This window comes from Elephantulus edwardii, unplaced genomic scaffold (assembly GCF_000299155.1).
Source record: "Elephantulus edwardii isolate Elephantulus edwardi_28Jun2011 unplaced genomic scaffold, EleEdw1.0 scaffold00163, whole genome shotgun sequence".
Taxonomy (NCBI): domain Eukaryota; kingdom Metazoa; phylum Chordata; class Mammalia; order Macroscelidea; family Macroscelididae; genus Elephantulus; species Elephantulus edwardii.
In genome coordinates this window covers 1606621-1615526 of record NW_006399913.1, presented here as the reverse complement: position 1 = coordinate 1615526, position 8906 = coordinate 1606621, and positions in this window count along the sequence as shown.

Below are 8906 nucleotides of genomic sequence, written 5' to 3'. Positions count from 1 at the left end.
CCCTTCCCAATTTTGAACCATGCAGTGTTACCTTGCTCTGTTCTGAACTGCCTCTTGGTCCAAGTATAGGTTTCGTATTAGCACAATTAAATGTTCTGGGATTCCCATTCTTCTCCAGAAGAATGTCTATCTGTGTTTCATTGATTATGCAAAGGCATTTGACTGATCCTAATGATAAGTTTAAAAATAAAACAAAATCTTCTTTGTGAAAATTCAACAATGAGATGCCTCCATCATTTCCTCCTAATCATTCATGGTATTTTCATTAAATAGAATCAAATGTCATCATTCTAACAAAAAATTTCCAGATGTCTATTTTGTCTTCTAATAATATAACTAACTGCCCTTGCAATTGCATCTTTGACTTTAGGCATAATCATAATACAAATGCTTGGTAAGTATAGTTTAACTGATTTGTTATCAATAATTAATCTACCACCAATTATTGTTGGTTATGCCTTGAGTCCCTTCCCTTCAATGCCATTTCTACTGTGTTGATTAAATCCCTGGTAATTTCTCTTTTACTCCCAATGGCTGTCCATGATAGCCAGCCCAAGTATCACAGTGATCTTTTTCAAACAAAATGGTGATCTTGTTATTGTTCTACTTACAACTCTACAGTCACATACTCACTCTCTGCAGTCTTACTACCTACAGTCAATGACTCATTTTAAGATAGAAATAAAAACTCATTATGAAGATTAACCCCCTAACTCTGTAATCCGGTCAACAACCTCATCTCCAAATTTATGTTCTGACATTTATTTTACATATAGCTTCCCATCTCACTCTTCTACATCTCTGTTGTGGCTGTTGTATCTTTGTGAACCCTACTCTACCTTGGGACAATCTCACTGTCACTGATACATCTACCCTCATTACCGCAGTTATTGTGTCAATCCATCTTATCAAGAGTCTTCCTCTCCTGTGCTGTCCCTTCATCCTTCCAACCATGCTATCTTCCTCCAAAGACTGAACCTTCCTGCCAACTTGCCCAAAGTATCAAAAAAAAAAGAGTCTCAAAATCCTTGCCGCCAAGGAGAAGTTTGATTTCACCCTCTAGGACAGATCTAGTAGTTCTTTTGGCAGTCCATGGTATGTTCAATACTCTTCTCCAGCACCATAACTCAAATACATCAATAATTCTTCTGTCAACCTTGGTCACTGGCCAGGTCCCTGATGCATAGCAATCAATTGCATAGACTGGATCAGGTACACCTTAGTCTCTATACTGACATCCTAGCTCTTTAGCACTTTGAAGAGTTACCTGATAGCAGATTTTCCTAATGGAATTAATATTTTCATTCTTCTGACCACTGGTTTCAAAAGAATGTTGTCTGTGGACCCAAGCAAGCTGAAATTGTTAGCAATCTCAATCTCTCTACAATCTATCATGTTGCTGCCAATTGGCCTAGTGGTAAGAATCTTTGCTTTCTTGATGGAGTTTCAATCCGTATTACAAATTACATACAATTCTTGATTCTCTGTATCAAATGTTTTAGCTCTCTTCAATTTTAACAAGTAAGATTGTGTTATCTGTATAACGTAAATCATTAATAAGTCTTCTGCCAATCCTGATGCCACATTCCTCCTCATAAAGCCAAGCCTCTCAAATGATCTGTTCTACGTATCGAAAAGGGATGGAGACAGGACACGTCCTTGACACACTCCTTTTCTGATTTCAATCCACTGTTTCCTGGCTCTGTTCTGACTTTTGCATCCTGGCCTAATTATAGTTTTCACATGAGCACGATTAGGTATTCTGGGATTCTCATTCTTCTCAAGGTTAGCCACCGTTTGTTGTGATCCACACAGTCAAATGCCTTTGCATAGTCAATGAAACACAGACATTCCTCTGGTACTCTTTGCTTTTGGCCAAGATCCATCTGGCCTTGGCAATAATGTCCCTAATGCCACGGCCTCTTCTAAACCTAACTTGCATTTCTGGTGGTTCTCTGTTTAGGTAGTTCTAGTCACTTTTGGATAACTTTCATAGGATTTTGCTTCCACATTTTGTTGGATCACCTTTTTTTGGAATGGGAATCAATATGGATCTCTTCCAGTCAGTTGACCAACCAAATGATAGTCCTCCAGACTTTTTGGCATTGCCTGGTGCAACTGTTTGCTGAAATTTTTCAATTAGTATTCACATTCAGAGCTGCATCTGTTTGTTTAAATATGTCAATTGGTATTTCATATATCTTGGGGCCTTGTTTTATGCAAATTCCTTCAGCACAGCTGGAACTTCCTTCTCCATCACCATTGTCTCTTGAACATAAGTTGTTTCATGAAAATATTTCAGTGTCAGTCAGTCAGTTCTTTTTGGTACAGTGACTCTATGTACTCTCCCCCTTTTTTTGCTGCTCCCTGAATCATTCTGTACTCTGCCTATAGCATCCTTAATATTGCAATTCGAAGCTTAAAATTGTTCTTCAGATCCTTCAGCTTAAGAAATGGTGAGCAAGTTCAAATTTTTTGATTTTCCAACTCTAGCTCTTTGCTCATGTCATATAATAGTTTGCATTTTCTTCCTGAGGTACCCTTTGAAATCTTCTGTTCAGCCCCTTAACTTCTTGACTTCTTCCCTTTGCTTTGGCTTCTCAGAACTCTAGTGCAATTTGCAGAGCCTCTTCCTGCATCAATTTTAGTGTTCCTGCTTTGTCTTTGTTATGACCTTTTGCATTCTTCAAGGATACTATTATTGATATCTTCCCACAGCTCATCTGGCCTTTGTTCATTAGTGTCCAACAACTCAAACCTTTTCCTGAGTTTTGGTTTTTGAGCGTTTTTGTTTTGTTTTATTTTTTTATCCAAATTGGATAGATCAAGTTCAAACATGTATTCTGTGGATTTGATAAAATTTTCTTTTAGCTTCAGTTTTAACTTGCATATGATTTACTGGTGGTCTGTTCCACAATCAGCACCTGGCCTAGTTTTCACAATTAAGACTGAGCTTCTCCAATTATTCTTTCCACAATGTAGTTACTCTGATTCCTATGCACACCATCAGGTAAGGTCCATATATATAGTCACCTTTATGTTTCATATAAAAGGTACTTGAAATAAGTCATTGAATACATAAAATTTTATTTTATCTCCAGCTTTGCTTCTGTCCCCAAACCTGTGTTTTCCAATTACTGATACTCCTTCTCCATTCCAACTTTTGCATTCCAGTCACAAGTTATTATTAGTTCATCCTGGTTGCTTGTTTGATCAATTTCTGACTGAAAAAGTTTGTAGAAATTATCTATTTTCTCCTCTGTGGCTCAGGTTGTTGGTGCATATATTTGAATGATAATGGTACTGATAGGTATTCCTTGTATGCATATGGATATTACCCTGTCACTGACAACATTGTGTTTCAAGAAGTATTTGGAAATTATCTTTTTTAACTATGAATGTAATCTTGTTTTTCCTCACCTTTTCATTTCAGGCATAGTAGTACATATGGTTGATTTAAGATGTCCCATGACAATTCATCTCATTTTGCCAGTGTGTAAATATGTATGCATTCTATTTCTCTCTTAACAATATTCACTTTATCTACATTCAAGCTTCTCATATCCCATGTTCCAGTAATTTGTGTCTGCTTGCAACTGTTCTTCTTCCCTTATGTTTGTCAACCAAAGGGCACAGCCTCAAGTGCCATATCTGCTAGTCTAATTTAAGTATTTTCTATTGTGCTTTGTCCTATTGTACAAAGGATTTTCAGAGGCCTTCTGTTTCAGAAGTAGACGGCCAATCCTTCTTCCTAGACTGTCTTAATCGGCTCAGATTTGGAAGAGTATCTAACAGATAAGCATTTTATGGAAAAGAACAGACGAAAGACATTTCCTCAATTGTAGAAATAACCAATAATTTCAGTGTTGTTCCCACCCTTGAAATGTGTGTCGTGACCCTACTCCATCAGCATTCCCTTCTACTCTTACCTACACCCTTCACCACCTATCTCCTGCTATCCAGTCCTTGATCTGATAACTTCTATCTCAAGCTTTACCTGCTTCTGTAATTCCAAACACTTCAACTTGCTGCCAATTTCTTATGCTGTGGCCAGTATCTCTTGAGTTTAGGGATAGTGTTTCCCAAGGGAGGGTGATGTGTTCTGTAGATCAGGTTCCATCTTGATCAACAGGCTTCTGAGCTGCACATACCTATTGGGTCACAGGAAGCTGAAGTTCCCTCCTCCTGGGCCTTCTCTTTCCTCCCAAAATGCCTCTTCGACACTGCACTCTGCTTCCCAAGCTTGCCTAAAAGATTGTGGAGTCACCTTGATCCTCTGGTTCTGTGTTGTACAGTAGAACACACACAGACTAGCACATAAACCAGCTGAGGTGGAGCTTTCAAGTATGGTAATACAAAGGAAGATGAACAGTTGTAAGCAGACACTAGTGATTGGAACATGGAATGTGAGAACCATGAACGTAGGAAAATTAGATATTGTTAAGGAAGAAATGTAATGCATAAATATTGAGATACTAAGTATTGGAGAGATGAGATGGACTGGCATGGGGCATTTTGAGTCAGACAAGTTGAATGAGGTTGCCTTCATAGTTAAAAAGTCATTTCAAGATGTGTCTTGAAATGCAATTTTGTGAGCAACAAGATAATATACATACGCTTACAAGGAAGTCCAGTGAATACTACTATCATTCAGCTATATGGACCAACAATCAGAGGCAATAAAAAGGAAATAGAAGACTTATACCAACTTTTGCAGTCAGAAATCGATCAGACATGCAATCAAGATCTATTAATAATAATGGATGACTGGAATGCAAAAGTTGGGAACAGTGAAGGATCAGTACTCAGCAAACATGGACTTGGTGACAGAAATAAAGCTGGAGACAGAATGATTGGATTTTGCTCACTCAATGATTTATTCATTACAAATAAATTTTATAAGAAACATAAATGCTGGTTAACACAAGGATCTTACATGATGGTATGTATAGGAATCAGTTTACATCTGTGGAAAGAACCCTGGAGAAGCTGTGAAAACTAGGCCAGGTACCGATTGTGGAACAGACCACCAACTACTCATATGTTAAAGTTGAAGTTAAGGAACATTAAATCAAATCCATGAGAAACAAAGTATGACCTTGAGTCTATCCCACCTGAATTTCAAAACCATCCCAGGTCTGAGGCTTGAAGACCAATGAGTGAAGACCAGAGAAGTTGTGAAAGATATCAAGAATATCATCCAGGAAGAATACAAAAGGTCCTTATAATAGGTCAGTCATCATATTGTACATAAGATTATCATCTGTCCATAGGATTATTATTAGTCATCACCTCAATAGTAGCTTTCCATCTATATCATATAGGTGAAAGTATGAAGCACTGAAGAGGAGGAAGAAAAGACCAAAATGGATATCAGAATATTGCACTAGAGTGCTGAAAAGCCAGAGTGAAAAAAATCAAGATATTAAGGAGAAAAGTGCAACCATGAATGAATGAAATTCCAAAATCTCTGTAGATGTTCATTGAAATTAATAATAATAATAAAAAAATTTTTTAAAAAGATATTAAGAAACTGTACAGATTTCAAAAGGCAGTGCAGGAAAACAAACTAAAGTATTACAATGAAATGTGCTCGGAGCTGGAGTCAGAAAATCAAAAGGGCCAAACTTTCTCAGCATTTCTTAAGCTCAAGGAACTGAAGGCCAAATTAAAATCTCGAGTTACAATACTTAAGGATGCTTTGGGTTAGAATATTAAATGATTTAGGAAGTGTTTAAAGAATATGGAAAGATTATACAGAGTCATTATAACAAAAAGAATTGGCAGACATAGAAGAGTTTCATGAAACAACACATGAGCAGGAGCCTATGGTGATACAGGAAAAAGTTCAAGCTGCTTTGAAAGAATTGGAGTGGGGGGGAAGGTCCCAGGAATTGATGGTATACCAATTGACATATTTCAGCTTATAGATGCTGCCCTAGATGTGCTCACCAAGTTGTGCCAAGAAATCTGGAGGACAACAACTTGGCCAACTGAGTGGAAGAGATCTATATTTGTTCTCATTCCAAATAAAGGTGATCTTACGGAGTGCGAAAATTATTGAAAACATAATTACTATTACATGCCAGCGAGATTCTGCTGAAGATTACCCAAAAATGAGTGGAACAGCACATCAACAGAGTACTGCCAGAAGTACAGGCTGGGTTTAGAAGGATCGTGGTACTAAGGATATTGTTGTTGTTGTTGTTGTTTGATGCCGTTGAGTTGTAGACGACTCAAAGTGACCCTATGAATGAATGGCCTGAGCACTATTCAGTACATAGAGTTTCCGGAGGCAAGCCATTTAGGAAGTGGATGCCGCTCCTGCTTCCAGGCTTGATTTAGTCGGGAAGCTCCAGCCAACACTATCCACCGTGAGTACCCGTTACCACGATTGGCGCCTCACTGTCACAGTCTTCAGCATCACAGCAACCAGGAGTTACCTATGTACAGCAACGCACAGACCAGTGCTATACCACGTAGAAGAATGTTTGACAAGAAGACAATGTGAACCTGGCTGAGGGCCACAGAGGAAAATCACCCACCTTCAGCTTGGTAGCATAGCTTCTTTTCCACTAGGACAACGTAGCTCTCTCTTGGCCGTCGTCATTGTTATTGTTGTTTGATGCCGTCGAGTTGTAGACGGCTCATAGCGACCCTATGAAAGAACGGCCTGAGCACTGAGGGATATTGTAGTTAATGTTATATGCATCTTGGCTGAAAGCAGGAAGTACCAGAGGAATGTCTATCTATGTTTCATTGATTATGAAAAGGCGTTTGACTGTGTGGATCACAACAAATTATGGCTAACTCTGAGAAGAAAGCGAATCCCAGACCATTTAATTGTGCTCCTGTGAAAACTATAATTAAACCAAGAGGCTTTTGTGCAAACAAAGCACGAGAACATATGTTTTAAAATGTAAAAGACATACGTCGGGTTGGTTTTTTCCCCTTTCTCTGTACCTATTCAGTTTGTGTATTGAGCAAAGTGCTTGTGAAGCTGAACTCTATGAAGACGAATGTGGCATCAGGATTAGGGAAAGACTCACCAATAATCCACATTATGCTCATGAAACAACCTTGATTCCTGAAAGTGAGGAAGACTTGAAACACTTTCCTCGGAAGATCAAAGAATATAGCCTTCAATGTGGATTGCATCTAAATTCAATAAAACAAAAATTCTCACTATTGAAGTGATAGGCAATATTATGAGAGATGGACAAATACTCTATAAGAGTTTTCTAGGAAGAACTGAAGGATAACTAGTAAAATAACTAGTGAAATATGTATAAAAGTCCAAAGAGGAAAGAGGAGGGGGCAAAAAGACTGAGGAAGAAGGTAGAAATTCCAGGGTCTGAGTTTGGTGGGCAGAGGGAGTGAGTGAAGGAATTGGGAAAGATCCAGTGGGGACCTGAAAAGATGGAATAATACTGGGCATAGATCAGTTGTGATTAATTTTATATAACACAAGTATGGGAATTACCATATGAAACACAAGGCAAGTGAAGGAATGTGTGAAATGTAATGTATATGAATTTTGCATGCAAGCGAATATTTTTTAAAAGTTCAATTTTGTATAGCTGCCAAGGCTTAAAGGAAGGGAAATATTAAGTTTCACTCAGTTCTGTGAAGGCAGTTCTGGTGGCTTAGTGGCAAGAAGCTGTGCTGCAATCCCAAAGGCACAAGGTTTGAGGCCACCCACCATTTGTTCCAAGAGGAAGGATGGGCGATCTCCTCCTAGATGATGAACTGCCTCTGAAAATCCATTGGAGGGTCAGCTATGGGCCAGTTCTGACTCTACACAGCAGTAGTTCTCTGAGGAGATTTTCATTTGAATGGATTTGTAGACCCACCTTGGACTTTTGATTGAAGGGATTAACATTTGAAAAGCAAGAAGGAAAAGAGAAAACTTTTTAAAAAGTGACTGACTTTTTAAAAACTGGAACAAGCTGTTTGGCTTCTGAGACAGGGTAAAGTTGGTGCCAATCAGAGCATGCTTCCAAGATTAAAAATTAAATGGAATAGAAGTAGGATGGATAAAATAATGAAAAAAACTAACTGAGCTTGGATGTGTTCCTTCAGCACTCTCCACCTAGTATTCACAGATATGTGGATAAGAAAAAAAGGGGGGGAGGAAAGTGATTGGCTTGATGATCAGGAATAGTAAGGATACCTGGCTTGTGCTCTTGGCCCCACAAGGGAGCTCAGGCTGACTGAGGAGACCAACAGGTCTGGAATGAAGGGAGAAGTGTGGACTTCTGAATTTGCTCACTGATGCTCAATTGGACCTACCCACAGATGGCTAGGAATGAGTTGTCCCAAGCCCAACCAGATGAAGACAAAGATGGCCCATGCTATGAACTAGTGTTGATTGCTGCAACCTGATGACTTGCTCTGTACTAGACTTTTGTTATGGATGTAGATGCTCAAGTTTCCCAATTGTACATAGAATTCTTCAGCGAAAAGGATATGCTTGTTCATTCAGAATATTGTTTGATAGGGATGAGCAAATTAGAAATGGGCTATCTAAAATGGGGATATTAAGGCACAAGGCATGAAGCAGCTGGTTTACACAGTTTCATGAAGGTAGTTGGAAGATTGTAAGGGGGGAAACCCACAATATACATAAAAGAAATACAATGCAAATGAAAACCTTTATGAAACAATGTACATGTATTAAACACAATGTAATGTATGGAAACCAGTAAAAATATGTTATTAAAAAAAAAAGCAAAAAGTCACTGAAAAGACCAAAACAGATGTTAGAAAAGACTCTGAAACTTGCTCTTTAATGTAGAATAGCTAAAGCCAATGGAAGTCCTTTTGTGGTTTTTATTAATTAATTAATTTATTTTTCATTTCAATGAACATCTACAGAGATTTTGGAATTCCATTCATTCATTGTT